This window comes from Glossina fuscipes, unplaced genomic scaffold, assembly GCF_014805625.2.
Source record: "Glossina fuscipes isolate IAEA_lab_2018 unplaced genomic scaffold, Yale_Gfus_2 2, whole genome shotgun sequence".
Taxonomy (NCBI): Eukaryota; Metazoa; Arthropoda; class Insecta; order Diptera; family Glossinidae; genus Glossina; species Glossina fuscipes.
In genome coordinates this window covers 26,209,874-26,226,387 of record NW_023998416.1, presented here as the reverse complement: position 1 = coordinate 26,226,387, position 16,514 = coordinate 26,209,874, and the positions used below count along the sequence as shown (strand labels likewise).

At 32.0% G+C, this 16,514-nt stretch overlaps 1 protein-coding gene across 3 annotated transcripts in view; it reads left to right on the top strand.

The window, feature by feature from the left end:
• Positions 1-3,038: 3,038 nt before the first annotated feature.
• LOC119633706 overlaps positions 3,039-16,514 on the top strand; it is a 444,941-nt gene continuing 431,465 nt past the window's right edge. The window contains exons 1-2 of one of the 3 annotated variants that reach the window (XM_038027397.1): positions 3,039-3,329; positions 3,522-3,621. The gene's annotated coding sequence lies outside the window, so the exon portion shown is untranslated. Of the gene's footprint in view, positions 3,330-3,481; positions 3,622-16,514 lie in introns of those variants that run through there. The other 2 variants (XM_038027396.1, XM_038027399.1) reach the window with 2 other exon arrangements.

Genomic DNA, 16,514 nt, shown 5'->3' with positions numbered 1-16,514 from the left:
ATATAAAGACTTTTCAAAGTGAGGCGTTGTATGGAAAGCGTGGTGGAAAAAGGAGTCCATTTCGAACAATTTTTAATAGCGTTCGTCCTTGGGCCGAAACAGCAAACCAAATTATCTTAACATATATCTCGAAAATGGCGATTTTTAGATTGGACACAAACAATTATGACAGACTGACGGACAGACTTACAGGCTTAGGATCATATTCTACCGGTAATTAAAATTTATTAAAAACTTTTTAAATATTCCAAGTTTACAAGTGCTTTTTAGAAACTGTAAAATATGAAATAAGTTAAATTGACGGACTTGTTAATTCCAATATTAGTGTATACGCGATCGAGAAAACATCACCGAACGGCAATACCGTGATATAGGTATAGAACGTATTCCGCTCGTATCAATCTGTTTGATTAAGTTACGTCAACTTATTCATCGGTTGAAGTAAGTACATTTTAGGCAAAGTTTTGAAGTTTTATACTCTGATGCCAACATTTTAGGCTTTTGATTCGAGTTGAAATTGATCCATCCATAAGCGAAAAAAGCAAACATTAAAGTTTGTTCAAATAGAACTCTCACTTTAAATCTACTCCAAAAAGAACTCTATGCTATAATATTGAGCGCATTTGATCATTTTTCTACACGCACTGCAAGGTCAACCATAGAGTACAAAAATTTCCATTCTTATAGCTTACGACTAATGAGTAAAAATTCGATTTGTTTCTCCTTCGAAGACAGAGATATCTTCAGTGAATATTGTGCCGAACGTTTGCGCTTTCACCGACTTGGTCCATAGGCTGGATGCAAGAACTTCCAATGCTTTCACCAAATTTGGAGGCGTTATGTTCATTTTTGCGATCAGCAGAATTATTGTGAATTTACAGACACTGCACCGACAAACGACATGCGGACAGACGGACGAACATGCTTAAATCGTTTAACAAAAAGAATACACTCTCACTCTATGTTGGTGGCTGTAAAAATTGACTGGAACGGTCGTTACATTACACTTACGTAGTTCATTTAAGTTTGCACAAGTAACGTGATTTGAAATTGATGTTGATTTATCTTTTTGAGTTTCTTTACATGATTTCCCATATATTGTTTAATATGCACATTGTTTGTTTGTACATTCTTAATTTTCATAAAAGTTTTTTCTTTCTTGTTATTTTTGATGTTTCTACTATTTTCATTTTGTTTTTGCTTTGTCCCTACACCACTTATAGCTTACAACAAAAATTGTATAACTTACGACAAAAAAGTATAGCTTACGACAAAAAAGTATAGCTTGCGACAAAAATAAGAAATGTTTAATGAGAGAAAGAAGCACACAGAGGAAGAGCTAGACAAGGAAAATGAACGGGAGAGAATTAAAGAATTATAGCCTGACGTTAGATTATAAATATTATTGAATGGTATAATATATTAGGTGTACCGGAAAGTTTCGCCCAAGCCTATAGTATGGTTCAAAAAGCTTTGTTGAGCTGTGTCAAGTCTTCCAACAATTCTCGATGTTGTCAAACAAAGGTTGTGCTTTAACATTGTCCTGTCCCTGGCTTATCAGTACGATTGAGAAGTCATGTATTTGAAAGTTTTCGAACCATGTTCTATCAGAAAGACTTTCATTCCTCCCTTCTTGGAATTCGTACAAAATACAATGACGTAAATGAACTTTATCAGCAACCACACGATCGCGTTTTACTTATTGCTAACATGAATCAATTTTTGTTTTCGTTCATTTGCTAGGTCAGCACCTACACAAGGGAACCAAATAAACGTCAAATGAATATCACGGGCATAACTTTCCACCACACCTATTATATTGAGTAGTAAGGCCTTCTAATTACCTCTTATATTTTATATTTGTATTCTTACAGCAAGCAGCCATTTTATAAGAATACAATTTCAAAATATAAAAATAAATATTCCACTACTATTGCAATTTTTTCCAAAAATTTATCTTTTTTATTATCGTTAATTTCGCTACAGAAATAAATTCTATGACAAAAGAAGCCCTAACGTCTAAGGCTATCGGTTTCGTTAAAAATGCGAGCGCAGTAATTTCCAATTGTTTAATGTGTGCTTTCAAATTGTAGAAATATATTTGTATATGTTTTCTTTTAAATTTGAATTTTGTAACGGTAAAATTGTGTTTGTAACACTCTGTGTTTTAAAAGCTGCAAAAAAGCTTTTACTAATTAAAGCTTTTACTCTTTGTGTACAACATAACAGTTCTACTATTTTCTAATAGGAGTTAATATAGGCAACAGAGCCAAGTGGAAAAACTCGCAAATATAAAAGAAATCAAGAGGGTGCGAGCGAATGAATGAGTGAGAGAGTAAGAGAGGAAGAAAGGACTTGAAGTGAATATTAAATTCTCTGTTTCGTCAACAACAAATTGTTGCTTTATATTCATTGTGGTGAGCAAGCGAGAAAGATAAATATATGGAGAGAGAGAAATAGAGAGAAAAAGAGCGAATATGTGATTATATATATATGTATATATGTATATATATCTATAGCAATGTGAGAATTAGCTCGTATAGATTGTATGAATGAATGTTTGGCCTACTGAATAAATGAATTGACGCATACAGTGCAAGTAAGTACCATAAATGTGTAAAATGCAAGCTATTCTTTGGATATCTCCATGGTTGTTGTTGTTTTTGTTGTTTGCTTTAGCGGAGGTGGTAGTGTGGTAGTGTTGGCGTTTTTGATTTGATTTTCTTAACGATGATTATTACGATGTTTAATAATGATAATGAAGATGAAGAAATAGAGAGAAAAAGAGAGAATGAGAGAAACGACAAAAGTAAAACATAAACAATTGTTATTGTTATTGTTGTGTATATGTATGCGCCTGTTTACTAGTGCTGCTGCTTTCGTTTCTATGACAGTAAAAAAAAAATAAAAAAAAAACAAAAAAAAAAAACAAAAAATAAAAGAGTGTATTGTATGTGCAATTGAATTTTGCATGGTGGCGGCCGTTCAAGTCAGTCAGTACGTTAAAAGTTACGAACAAAGTCATTAATGTTTAACGTACACCGGACTCCAGTTAGTTAGTTATACAAGTCAATAGATAATCAAATGTTCATTTGATTCGGTCGGTTTGATGGCTACGTTGGTGTAGTTACTGTAGCAAATAACTAGAAGAAGCTTTTTTTTTTTTATTTTTTTATCCGTTTCGTTCGTAATATTCTTCCCTCTATATATGTGCATACGAGTGCATATGTATATTTATTGCAATTAATAGCTGCAGTGTGGCAGTTGTAACAAACATGCACGCAACACAAATTCAGTATAGAAATCTTCAAATGTCATACGGGCTAGCGGTAATTTTGCTAAACGAATTATTCTGATTATTCTATTTTCTTTTCTTGTTTTTTTTTTTCTTTTTTTTTTTGGTTTTTTAAAAAAAAAAAATTCTTAAATATTATGCTTCTTTTTTTGTTTTTTTAATGAAAAAGTGAAATTTTATTAGTGAAAATTTCTTTAATAAAAACTTGTTTAAATTGTTTTATAAGCTTTGAAATATGTAAAAGAAAAAAGTGCTTTACCAATAGAGATGTAAAAGTCATTATAAATGTATAATGAAAAATAAACACTACTGACTTGTTTGCGAAGGTAAGTTTGTCAAGACCATATATTTATTTTTCTGAAAAGTTACCATGTGTTTCTTCAGGAGACCTATATTTGTAAATAAAATTGAATAAATTCAGAATTCTTATAAAGAGTTCAACTAATATTTGCTGTTTATTAAATAAAATATATTGGAATTAAGCGAAAATTTTCTAACAATATGCTACGGTTGGACTTGTTAGCTTGTTTTTCTTGTTTTCTCCTTTTCCTTTTCTTTTTTTTTTTTTTCTTTTTTTTTTGTCTTTCTATAGTAATGATTTTAGTTAGAAACCGTGGTAAAAAAGAGAAATGTATAAAGCAAGCAGTAGGTGCAAGAAAAACACGCAAATTCTCCCTCAATTCAACCGTTCACGCTACTCACCACTGTTTTAACTTGTTGTGGCTATTTTAATACATTCAAAGTAAATGTATTTTTTTGCTGTTATTGCGGTTGTTCGGTTTTCCTAATTAAATTTGTTTTTTCTTCTTTTAAATAATTAAAGCTTTTTAATTGGTTTTCATGATTTTCATGAAATAACTTGCAAAAAAAAAATTTTTGTATAAAAGTTTCCTTTAAAAGAAAATGATTGCGATTATGTACATTTGTGTGTATGCGTGTGTGTGTGTGTGTGTATAGCTATTGATATATCTATCGCGTAAATTGTTTCACATATATTCTATAAGACTTGATTGTGCTTTAAAACATATGTTTTGCCAGAAAAGAGGGAGAGTTTTAAGTTTTGTCTTGCGCTTCTCTATAAACATAGATTTTCTCTATTTCTCTTTCTGCTCTCTGCTCGCTGTCGTATTGTGTGTTTTTTGTTTTTTTCCTTTTTTTTGTTTTTCCCTTTTTACTTTTATACAACGTATATCTATCCATGTGCTTAGTGCTTAGTCTATCTCGTTTACTCAGTTAAATGTCAATTTGAAAGCTTTTTGTTTATTTGTTTTTCCTCCTTGATTTATTGCTGTTGATTCGATTTTTAGTTTGGTTGTCTTTTTTTTTTTTTTTTTTTCTTTTTCTTTTTCATTATCATCATCATGATCATCATCGCTGTTATCATCATTATCATCAACACCTACATCGTTTTTTAATTTTCTTTAAACTACACCACACTTAAATCTTATCAGTTGACAAAGCATTACTTGCTCGCTCGCTCTTTCCTATACTTTGTTATAAATTTTATGATATTAAAGCTTTTCTTAAAGCTTTTTATTGTAGATTATATTAATTTGGTTTCGCTTCTTGTTTGTTGCCGTTTGCTTGAATTTTTTTGGCGCATTTGTTACTCTTATGAAGTTTTTCTTTATTTTTTTTTGCAAAACATTTTTGGGCTTTATTTACAGGTGTGGTAATTTGTTTTTTATGTATTGTAGGATTAGACATTAGACATCATTGCTTTGGTATGTGATATTTAAGATTACAATAAATTCTTGTTCAATACGTTAAGAATATTGATTAACGGGAGTGTTTTAATGAACATTTTTATGTGCATACGTTAAGTTTATCTTTTCTGTATATTATGCTGTTGGAGTGAGAGGAGGCAGTGCTCTTTTGAAATACTAAAGATAATTAGTGTTTATTTAATTTAACTAATTAGCTCTAAAAGAAAATGGTATTCGGCTTAATATCGGCCATTTTCTCATATTTGTTGCCTTTAAATTAACATACTTAGAAGTTAAACATTCTATGCATATAGCATTCGGAATATATTATTATTTTAAAGCCGAATCCTTCTTCCGTTTTATGAATAAGCAGCATTGTGCTGTGTTTTACCGCATCGAATTTGGCCGCAGTATATGTGTTTAAGGCTGTTATTAATCACACTTTTGCGAGCTCCTGCGACTGTCGTTATAAAGCAAGGAAGAAAGTTATTTTCGGTGAAGACCGAATCAAGCATACACCATCACATTTCGGTGAGAAACGGTACTAAGGTGGTTAATTGCATAGTAATACTATATGTAAATTTGCTCACACTTACTGTTAGGCTACTGCTGCAACAAGTCTTAGGGTCGCGTAGTATTCTTCGCCTGCTAAAATGTTACTTTCGAAGGCAGAAAGGAAATATTTATATATATATTGCGTATGTATATATCCATATTACCACAATTAATCGCTTTAACTTCCTTAAAACTCTGGCAAAGGACTTTGCATTTTCGCTGAATATTTGAATCATCCGCTCAAGTTTAGAAAAGGATAACAAACACAAGGTACAAAGTTTTCTTAAATACAATTTTCAGACTGAAATATGAAGAGATGATAAGTTTTCATCCATTAGAAAGTATGTTTGTTTTATCGTCCGTTACCGTGAAGAGAACTAAGAGAAATATAAAACGTAAAAGTGGCTCATCCTCACGTGAATTGTGCACAGCACGAGTATAAGCATGCGTCAATGAAGGTCCATGTAAGTAATTGAAGCTACCATGTGAGCAACATAGTAATTATAGCATAGTAGAGACACCACTTGACAAAATGAACGCATAATAAGACGAAGTATAAATATGTAATTTTTCCATTTTAATTACCTATGGGCAAAATTATGATCTCATTTGACACTATAGGGGCGTGGAGAGTTTCCGCAAGAGATTCAATTCCTTGAAAATATCGAAATGCATCGAAGATCATGTGTAAGTATAAGGTATATACATATTTTTGATCAGAGTAAAATGGGATATCAATTATATGACATGTCTGTCCGTCTGTCCGAGCAATGAAATAACAATCACAGATTTAAAATTCTATTGCGAACAACGAAATTGCTATCAAATATGTTGTTGTTCTTTGTTTTTTAAAAAACGATTAGGGAAATTGATCTATGGATTTGAGTCAAGATGTTAGCAAAACATGAAAAACTTGATTTGAAATAAACACAATTTACAATAAACACCATACGATGTAGAATCGATATAAAAGATATTTTAACTATGCCATACTTTATGAAAGTAAATGGAGAGCGTCAATCCTTGTTGAATAAAAGAAATCCATTTAATTTTTATTATAATATTCGGTCGTCACTTTATCTTTTACTCTGGACCGTGTTAGGATTTAAAGAAATTCGTTATCAGCCAAATAAAATTTCTTTATCGTTTTTAGTTAGCAATGTGTTTGTCGAAAAATAATAAAACATGTTCGAGTTTGAGTTTTTAATGATTTATTATGCACGTTTCGACAATTTCGAAATTAGGTGAGATTGGGTTATGTAGTTTGTAGCTTGCAACTATTCTCTTCCGGTTGACCTTTTATTAAATTACACGAAAACTTTTCGATAACCATTAGGTATTTTATGCACATTTTTTATATCCACTATCGAAAGATAAGCATATGTGACGGCAAATTAAATTCCTTATTCCGTTTGTATTAGAGATAATTTCCTTTAATGTATATAAGATCTTTATATTGATTTAATGACTTAGCAACTTCTCTTTGCTTATTTTTGGTTTTAAAATTGTTGTAAAAATACTAGAAGTTGTTCAAGAACATTGTTTGCATTTCACAAGTCAAATGTGAAAATAGAGCTTTCCGTTGGCTTTAGAATCAGCCTCGAAACTGCGTAAACTCAGCAGCAAAGCAACAATTTCCGTTTACCTTCTACCTTTTTATCTCCGTAATAGTTGGGAAATGCTTATCAAAATTTGGCGGTAAATAGTATAAATAGCTTACAACGCGTATTCTAAAATAGGATGAATGGTTATCTATGAGGATATACGATAAACAACATGCACATATGATATCGCATGAGCCACATATCGAACGAAGGAGTTTTAAATACAGAATATGGTGGATAATATAAAATATTGAACTTAAACTCAATCTTTTATAAAACCTTTTCTTTCGTTTGTTTCGTATGAATTTATTTGCCGCGATGGGTGTTCAACATTCGCTTTAAGGCCGGTATCAATATTTTGATTGTTGTCCTAAAGTGTTGCGTGTTCAGCGCACTTAAGCTTTAAAGTGTCCTTAGAAGACTTTGAACTTATGTTATGTACTTGACGTTCTTAAATTAGCTGAAGAGCTTTCTCTCTCTTTCTTGACTCTTAGCTAAGAATCCGTGACCACAAAACCACATCCTCTCACTTTGTAAAAATGGTGCGGAATTTTAGGTAATTGAATAAAAATGAATAATGAAATTTTTTAACAAGCTAAACGTTATAAGAGGACAACATCGACCGTTAAGTACCCTAACCAAAATTAATTTTAATAAAATCCTTTTTTCTCTTATCCTCCTAATATCATCCATCATAAAATATAAAAATTTACACCTTGGTGCTTTAAAAAGGCCTCATGAAGGCTGCAAGGGGTTCAAAAGGTAGACCTATTTGTGTCCGAAATTAGCACAGTAAACCTATATGTCAAATTGCTAATTTGAACCAATTTACGTCATAGAAAAGTGACAATTAAGTCATATCAAGATTGATTGTGTGTCAGCATGTGTTCGCGAAGTTGAGGCAAATGATAGACCCCATTATTTTTTCCAAACTTTTGCTACTTTTTCATTTTAGTTTTCATGGATTTTTCTCGAGAAATATTAAGACCAGTAAAAAAATTTTTTCGGCTCACAACTAAATGGTGGCCATTAAAACGGCCTGATCCGAATAGCGGTTATCTTTGGTGCCAAGCAAAATTTCTTGCCAATCACGACCCGTAAGTAGAACTCAAAAATACACGGGTAGACGTTAATCAGACAGACGGACGGACAAAGTGCTTAAAGTGTTCACAAACTTATTTTCTTCTAAAATATTTACCTGCACAAAGTCCCTGTGTCTACGTAAATAGTAGAAGAATATTTCGAATACTTTTAACCGAGCACTGGGAGCACTAAACTATTTTTATTCAAAACGCAAATGCGACAGATAGCCGTCTACCTTTCGCTTACATTTGTTAGCGCATTATATAGCCTTTGAATATTTCTAATCACTTATGCAATTTTTATTTTTTCGACTGCAACGTTTATCTATATAATAAAAAAAAAAAAAGGAAAGCACATTTACCCAAATTAAAAGGCATATTGTACTGTTTGAGATGGGAGAGGCATAAAACGTCTGCCAGCAACCACATCATTCGATATCCCTGCTTTACCGTTCGCACATTATTTTCACAACTGATTAAACATTTATGCCGTTTTCTCTTCTTCCTTCGCTCCTCTTCTTAATCATTATTATCGTATAAACACCACACTAATGTTACTACCACCGCAGCGGGGCGGTGAAGTCGCGGTTCAATGATCCTTTCTTTCGCAGCTTCTCATAATGAATAAATTATTTGTGACTTTGTTGGTAATGGTGTGCGCACGGTATAAGTGCCCTTTTTGCGGGAGTTTTTGGTTTTTCTGTAGGTCTGTGAAAATATTTTTCTCATTTATTTTATTTCTCCTTTTATTCTTTTTACCTTGAAAGCTATTAAATAATTTTTGCTCGCCATAATCCTTTACCTTGGTATCGTTATCTGTGTGAAAATGTGTTGCCTTATTTTCTTTTTACCTTTCCGCTTTATTTCCTTCCGTTGTCCAATAAAAATTTTAAACGTTCTACGTACTTTGTGGTGATTATTGGTTATAAAAATAAGTTCAATATTGATCTTTAACATTTTGCTTTAAACAATGAAGATATAATCAATTTGTCAACTCAGACAAAACCTAATAAATTATGTATTCCGGAAAGAGTAAGGATTCCAAAAGTTTCGGGAATTATTAAAAACTGGACTGAAACTATCTGCTTCTTCTTCATATAAAAAATGGAATTTTTTTACTTTACACCAAATGAGATATAGGCTCTATTAAGTTTGTACAGCGTCTGCCTGCCGGTCCAATAGTTTTTGACATAAGAAAGGCATGTGGAAAATTCGTATAAAGTCTACCGATTGGAAATTTAAATTAAAAATTGGTGCACAAGTAATAAGCGACTCCACGTACATATCCATTATGCTAATTTTGGATTACATGAAACAATTTTTCGGATCCCCTTCTAAGAAAGGTAAGGCAACAGGATTTAATTTTTGATCTGTTATGATGAAAAGTAGTCCATAGCATATATAAGGGGTTTCATGAAAAGTAAGCCTTTATAGGGCAACAAGATTTACTTTATGATTACAAGTAGTCCATAGCAGCGATTTGACATATGAATGCATTGTGTAATTTTTTGAACCAACCGCTATATAAGGATTTCAGAAACGTTAGGCCTTTGTGTGAAAACAAAATTTAATTTTTGCTACACTACGGCGATGTTACATGCAAGTGCAAAATTTTTCAATCGTACTTTACTTGACTGCACTGGCCTACCACCTGACTACTTCACAAGGACAGCATCCTGAAATGGGAAATAGAAGCAATGTTAGGTCATCTTTTGTCTTTCTAAGTAGTTCTTATTCGAATTCTTTTAGTTCTATTTCTCATCTAAGTGAAGAATGTCTAAGATTAGTTTACTAAGTCACTCTAGTTGAGCTGTATTTGATTATCTCATTTTCCCAAGTTATCAACGCGAAACTTTATCTGCCTTAACTTTAGTTGAAGTTTTATATGTTGATCTACATTCCAACTTCGGAGATGCTAACCTACATGTTTTGCTTCTATTGTGAAGCCGTGATAAGGCAAAGAAAGAAAATTATCTTGTCTAGTGTTTTCAAAATTCGTCTTCATTCACATTGTACCTTTGCTAAGAAGTTCTAAAGAAGAAAAAGTTCACAGGGTAATATAAACTGAGAAGACCTTTGTTTTCAAAAGTAAAAAGTATTGGTTTTTTGCTCATTGTATTTATAAACTGTAATAAAATTTTGCACACATATTCTACAGAGGGTCACATAATAATAGTCCCAAAAATTTGGAAAAAAATTCGACCACGCCCTCCCAATATTATGCAGTATCAAAATTGAATTGTTTTCACTTTCATTTTCTTAAGAAAAGCTATGAGTATGAAAGATTCGGCCACGGCCTGATTTAATTTTCTTTCTTGTTTGTATTCAATATCACTACAATTACACTCTATCGTGCAATATATATATATATATATGTGTATGTGTATGTTTGTGCGTATAACATTGTTTGCCATGGCTTATAAAAAGTCGTTCATAGTACAATTCTTTCTCGTGAATTCCGTTGCTCCATTAATCAGTCTTATATATATATAAACGAGTGTAATACTGTGTTGCTGTGTTGGTATAAAATGCCAAGTCCCTCTGCAATTGACATTTACGGGTTTTTATTGTTTTCAACACGAAATGCCTATTTGTCCTGATGATGCCTGCTTATATGTGTGAATACATATGTGAACAGCTATGTCATTGATTGGCATCAATGGGTATATATATATATATTTTTTTTTTTTATTTTTTTATTTTTTATATATAAATTGTTTGCATGCCTGTGTATATGTATGCACGTGGTTGACTTTTCTTTCGTCCTTTATACGCTATATTGTTATAGTATAGTATGTTTTCAAGTAATGGTTTTTGCCTTTTCGCAAAAAAATATTCTCTTATGCGTGTTTCTTGGACATAATTGATATCAACATTGGCATAGCAGATGATGTACTTGCATGGGGCGTACATAAAGAGTGACATATTGAAGAAACCATTGATTATGTGTAACCATACTATTGTTGATATTGTACAATGATTTTATTTGCATTCAATGATTAAAGAGAAGCAGCGAAAATGACGCATCTTCGCTTGATATAAGTTTTACTTAAATAGAAATCATTAATTAAGCTGTCCGTTTACCAACATTTCAATTTATTGCTAACGTATGTGGGCTTAAGATTAAAAAGTAATAAACACATCACACACACACACACACACACATTGGCATGCAATACATACAAAGGTTCTTGTGTAACTTTTACTTAGTTGCCTTTATTTTTCATAAGTATGCTATCGAAAGGAAAGTTAAATGCCATCACTTAATTTACGCAATTAAGTGTTGTTGCGAACTTTTTAAATGCTTTAAAGACGCGTTATTATTTCGCCATTTTCTAATGTTCTTGAATGTTGGCTTAAAGTTATGAGATTTAGTTGATATTTTGAAAGCAAAATTTCTGAAAATCGCTCTTTCACCCATGAACTTTTTGAACGCCCCCAACACGAAAAGTGATTTAAGTCGCGAGTTTTTAAGTGTCGTTCTTCTCGCCAAATTGTTGAATGCTTCCATTTAGGACACGAATTTTTTCACTATTTGCAGAATGCAGGAAATGTGTTCGAAGTTATCAGGCTATGGCTTCACTTGCGAACTCTTTTAATATTGCCAATGTATTAGTACACCACTTTTGGGACATCTGGGTGCAAACCTGAGCTAACTGACTTCCGGAGGTTTACTCTTATTACTCTTACTGTTATAACCAGATTAAAGTCTTAAAGTACTAGCATAACTAAGGCGTTGAGCACTCTACCACACTTGAGATTTGAGCCCACGGTCATTGGGCTTAAATGATTAAGAGAATCAAACAGAAACGTATTAAGTATGAATGTATTTATCGCGAACTTAAGCAAATGCCTTTGCTAGGAACATTGTAATGCTCACGTCTCCTTTTTAAATTATAGGAATTATTATAGAAAACAAGTAAAACATTATGGTGGGTCACAGTGCACCATTAAATGGCCTACACCAGACGGTATCCTTTTATATGCTTACAGGAAACATTAGAAAAGGAAAGCAATGTATTTCCCAGATTAGTTAAGCTTTTCGAAAAGTTCAGTTATAAAAAGTGCGCAGTATACCTTTCAATTCAAGCGCCCTTTGAGGTTGAAAATCGTAAATTTTCATGTAATGAAGAATTTATGGAATAAGTATTTACTTAACGCTTTAAAATTGATATAACTAATGAGTATAAATTTCACATTATTTAGCATTTGCTAACAATATGTCATTGTCAGACTACTTGAAATTTTCGAAAAATTCTAATTTTCAGATCATCTACCGAAGATTGAAAATATACTAATTTTGGTAATTTGCTTGTGTAAGAATTTTAATTAACCCACTGCCAATGCAATTAATACAAAAAAAAAAAATTTTTTTCACGAATTCTTCACTTATACTTATATAAATCGAAAAACGGAGCTTTATACGTTTCCTATTTTTAAAATTAAAAATGCCGTGTACGTACCTCATATGATTTGAAAATAGATGCAAAAATATGTAGGATACTTTATAAAGGAGCTGCGGCGCTACCGATATTCGAATTAAATAAACGATTTGGAACGGCATATCCCTCTCCTTGACTGTTGTTGCTCAAGTGGGAAAGAGATTTTGATACTCGTACAACTTGGTACTAATGAACAAGTAAAAACAATATAGTGGGCTACGGCCCAACATTACAAACCCTACACCACTTCGTTCATACAATGACTATTTAAAATAAAGCTTGAGATGGGAAAGGCGTTATGTGCGAAAAAGTGATCCGATCCGAACTATTTTCAACAGCGTTTATATGTGGGCCAAATTACGTCAATGTAGTTAATTTCACTAAAATAAGTAAAAGATTGCGTTCTGTAGGCTGAACACAACAAGGTAGACAGAGGGACAGACAAGTTTCGAATGATTAGGAAAGTGATGCTGTGGGTCTTTCTCAAGCCCTTTGGGTTTTACAAGGTTCGAATCATTAGAGAAGTGATTCTATGAGTCAATCTCAACTCCTTTGGGTTTTACATATAATATTAACTAACCCTTGCACCACAAGTGGTGTAGAGTATAAAATTAGAACTAATAAAAACTGGATAGATTGAAAAGCATGGTACAAACACTTGCTCGAGCATACATCAATGCCCTAAAACTGGTAAATTGAATCTTAAGCACTTATTGATCTTAAGCTAGGAACAAGTGTTCATTCGGGCAATTTGAAGTCAGAGAAGAAATTCTAACTTAGAGTCAAGGAGAAACATTGAACAAAGTGTTTGTAGACTTATTAAAAGCATTGGCTTGCATTAGCGGATATCAAAGATTCGTTCTATAGGCGATTATTACTTTCGTTCTTTTTTTGTATCAAATGTTGAAAGAGATGTTTTCGACACAATGTCATCTGTTGACATATTTCTATGATACTTAAGAACGTTCATGTTGATATGAAATAGGGTTAATGGTGTTTAGATATGTATACTTTTATGTAAATATTTTAGATTCATAAGCATTTATGCTATGTTATGTGCACTTACTTGGAAATTTATGTTTAAAAGTATTGATGAACACAATAAATTTTGTTTTCATAATTTAATCTCATAAGGCACAGACAAATTTTTTTTTTTATTTTTTTTTTATTTGTGTGAATGAAGTCTAACGACACGATTTTAAACAGATTGGAATCGTTTGAGAGAATTTTAGTTTCGTTACTCCAAATGAAGATTAAACAAACCAAGTTAAAGTTTTTATAGCCGAGCAATGTCGCTGATTAATTAGCCTATATTTTCCTCATGAAATATCAAAAAAGGTAAAATAACATCTCGCGTAGTGGAAGTTACATATCCCAAGCCTCTATTGTCTACAGCAAATTTTGATTACGTCCCACCCCTGGCGACTCTGATATGTAAAGGGTAGGGAAAATCGATGGACAGCGTTTCAAGTTTATCACAGTAAGCTTACATGTCAAGTTATTACCATTCATACAAAGCTTTAATAGAATTTTTTCGAAAGATATTAAATATGGGAAACTTTTATGCCCTGCATTATTCCAAACATCGTATACGAGTGATTTCAAATGTCGCTTTTTCTTGACAATATCTTGATCTTGACTTTATTATATCCCACACCCCTTGTCGTACAAGGGTTCATTACGTTTGTATCCACGTCCATTTGAGATAGCAAAATCACTTTTGTCTGTCCGTATGTCTGTTTTGTTTTTTGTGTTCAACTTACAAATCGCAATTTTTGAGATAACGCATGGAAAAGTCATTCCATGAAAATTGCATTCAATGAAGTGGAGTAGGGTATTTACTGGTGGTTTGCATGTTTTATGTTGGGGGTAGCGATTACAGGGTCGCAATCGATCCGTTTTTCCGAAAGTTGACCGTTTTCTTAAAACTTCTCGAGACATCAGGCAGACATCAGGCGAGAGGACAACGAGACCGAGAGGCAAGCTTAAAATGACTCAAAAAATGAATTTAAACCGACCGACATATGAAGAAATGGACCTAATGCAAGCCCTTCTGAATGTATGTTAATCTATTCTCACAGCAGGTAACATAACTAAAAGTTTGTTTTGAAAGTGATTAAAAACGAACACGAAGGAACTTTTATAAGATTTGCTATAAGATGTAACCAAAATTCACTTTTCCAAGGAAAGTTGCCTGCACCGAATTGTAATGTGCCAACAAACCTAACAAAGGCTATCGGGCAAAAAGCTGTTAGTGCAATCACAAATTTAAAGCTTCGTAAGTGAAGAATCGAAGAAACTTAAATATACGATCTAAAGGCTTAATACTTTGCAGACAATCAATTGCAGTATGTACCATAAATAGTGATTATTGAATTAATCCCAAGATGAATGTTTCTTACTTTTAATTTCATTTAACAAAATTTGCATTTCATTCATTTATATGTTAATTTAAATTACTCTGTGATAGTTCAAGTCTCAAGTCCCCAAAGCGGACATAGGTTAAATATGACAATGTGTGTTCGATATAAATGAAAAGCTTCTGTCTAACTCGAATATTAATGGCTGCTTGTTTGTAAATTGCTTATACACAATAGAATGAAAGAATTTTTCCATATGAAATTCCAACAATGCATTTCAATACATTATGATGCCAAAGCAAATGGTTTATCTGATTATATTGATGGAGATGATGTTCAAAATCAGCTTTTCATATCTTAATCAAGAGTTTCACTTACTAAACTTTGGTCGAATATGAGATTTATTTATTTTTTTCTTCGCGATTTTATTTTCCATTTGATATATTATTTTTAAGTCGTTTGCGTTCGCGATATGCATATGCATCAATTACGATTCATATATACATATATATATATTAGAAAAATACCACTCACAACAAATCTGAAAATGTCACAGAGTAATGCAAGTCGAGCTGCCGCAACATTTCAATGCAAATTTTTGCCAGTTTGAGACTAAGATGGTTTTTGTTAGTTAAGCAACTGACTGGTTTGGCAAATTTGTTTACGGATGTACAACTATCCTCATCACTTGCCATGTTTTCAGGGTATTAAAATATATATATATATATATATATATATATATATATATATGTGCATATAATACATATAACAATAGCAACTGTGATAATAACGAAAAGAATCTTACTTAGTATTAACATTAGTAATAAAACTTCTCCTATTCTTTCCTCCTCTTGTTTTTCATTCTTGTTAATCCAACAAACGGTCTTTATTTTATTTTCATTTTCATTTTGCCTCAGGACAACTAAATGTTTGCAGATTTTGTTATTTTATTAAAGTTGAGTATGAAATTCAAAAAGTTACTTAATTTACCATATTTGGGAACTACTGTTTTTTTTCTTTGTGTTTTTTTTTTGAAATGTTTAGCCTTAGTGTATATATAGTATGCCATTCATATTTGTTCTTGTAGTTCTTTTTGTTATTGTTGTTGTTGTTGTCGACTTGAGCTGTTTATGCCTTTGGAAAACTGATTCTATTTGCATGTAGATGACTATTGTTCTGTTGTATTGGTTGACTTTGAGGTTAAATTAAACTAAACGCTTTATGCTCCTTTGGGTGTATCTTTGTATATGTATATATATATATGTATATATATATATATATATACATTTTATGCGAAAATAAGCTAGATTCTCTTTGCGATTTTAAAGATTTTACATCTGTTTCCGATCTGTGCTCTTTTATGCAGACTCAAGATGAATGAGTCATTTGCAAATGCTAAACATATATTTTTGTATGTATGAATGTCTTTTTGTATAAAATGTAAAATGTCGTAGATGTAAAAAGACCACA